This window comes from Corvus brachyrhynchos, unplaced genomic scaffold (assembly GCF_000691975.1).
Source record: "Corvus brachyrhynchos isolate BGI_N302 unplaced genomic scaffold, ASM69197v1 scaffold99, whole genome shotgun sequence".
Taxonomy (NCBI): Eukaryota; Metazoa; Chordata; class Aves; order Passeriformes; family Corvidae; genus Corvus; species Corvus brachyrhynchos.
The window spans coordinates 3,361,837-3,363,356 of NW_008239778.1; the positions used below are offsets into that span (position 1 = coordinate 3,361,837).

A 1,520-nucleotide genomic window follows, 5' to 3' on the forward strand; every position below is an offset into this window, starting at 1 on the left:
GTTGAAGCAGAGGCATTGAAGTCAGGTGCTTCAGGTTCTATTTTTGGCTTGGACCAGCCATTTCACTTCTCCTTATTTTGGCTTCCCCTCTGCAAGATGGAAAATGAGGATGCCTACAGCTGCCTCCTGGGACTGGATGATCTTGCTAAGGCCGGGACTGTCAGATCTCATGTTCTGGATGATGCTCAGTTGACCACAGCTCCATTCTTCTCTGCTTTGGTGCCTGCGCCTCCTTCACTTCTATCCCCCCCTCTGCTTTTTTGGGCCCCCACAGGCAAAACAGAGCAGCATCGCAGCAACAAATCTTGGGATTGCTGCTGGGTGGGAGCCTCCTCTGTTTCTTTGTATCCTGGGGCCTTCCACCATAACATCTGATGTGCAAAATCTCCTGGGCTGTCCCTTGGGTCATGTGGGGTGTCTGTACAGGTAGAAAAGTACACTGAGCAGAGTTATGGCCCTTGTACAAAGCACTTCCACTCCTGTCTAAATTAGGGATGCAGTTTCAGGGCACAGACACTAGACAGGTGGTGGAATATGTTCAGAGAAAGGCAGCAGAGCTGGAAAGGGTCTGGTGCACAAGTCTGATGAGGAGTGGCTGAGGGAGCTGAGGGTGCTCCCTTTCCTGGAGAAGAGGAGACTTGGGGGGAACCTTTTCACTCCCCACAACTCCCTGACAGGAGGGTGCAGTCAGGTGGAGGTGAGGCTCTGCTCCCAGGGAACAAGGGACAGGACAAGAGTAAACGGCCTCTAGTAGCACCAGGAGAGATTTGGATTGCATATTGTGGAAAATTTCCTCATCACAAGGGCTGTGAAGCCCTGGCACAGGCTGCCTAGGACAGTGGTGGAGTCGCCATCCCTGGAGGGATTTAACAGGTGTGTAGAAATGGCAGCGGGGGACATGGATTAGTGGTGGCCTTGTAAGTGCTGGGGGAATGGTTGGACTCGATGAGCTTAAAGGGGTTTTCCAGCCTAAATGATTCTGCGGCCCTGCTCCGTTGTATCTCCGTGCAATGTCAGCCTAGGCACGGGAGGGAACAGCAGGAGGTGGTGAGGGCCAGGTGATGATCACCACCTCAGCCCGGCCATCCTGGCTTTGAATGAACGAGTTTCCAAGGCTGGAGGTGTGTTCTCTTTGCTGCATTCCCCGTTAAACCCCAGCTAATTAGGAGTCTCTCCTTTTTTCCAGGAAGCTCCACCAGCTCCTCCTGCTCTTCCCTTCTTGTATCAGTCAAAATCGCTACCACCTAAATTCAGGTGTGCCGGGAGAGCTCCTCCTTCCCAGAGCCCCTTCCCAGTGCCACGGGGAGGGAGGCGGCGGCTGCAGCGAGTAAAAGGTGATTTTAGGATTATTTCGGGTTTTAAGGCAGAAGCGCTCGGGGCTGTGGGCAGCTAGGAGGAGCCTCCGCGCTGCCTTTCCACCCTCCCACGCGGTTTCGGGCGGCGCCAGGGCCCGGCAACCAGAAGGATTTCGGCGCGGGGCGACTCCGAACCGACCCCTTTGTTCGTGTGGGCCCGGCCGT

The 1,520-nt window shown here is 55.0% G+C and overlaps 1 protein-coding gene across 7 annotated transcripts in view; it reads left to right on the forward strand.

Moving 5' to 3' along the window:
- CLIP2 (CAP-Gly domain containing linker protein 2) overlaps positions 1 to 1,520 on the forward strand; it is a 101,706-nt gene that overhangs the window by 19,390 nt on the left and 80,796 nt on the right. The window contains exon 1 of one of the 7 annotated variants that reach the window (XM_008640465.2): positions 1,312 to 1,334. The exons of the other annotated variants lie outside the window; for them this stretch is intronic. The gene's annotated coding sequence lies outside the window, so the exon portion shown is untranslated. Of the gene's footprint in view, positions 1 to 1,311; positions 1,335 to 1,520 lie in introns of those variants that run through there. 7 annotated transcript variants of the gene reach the window in all.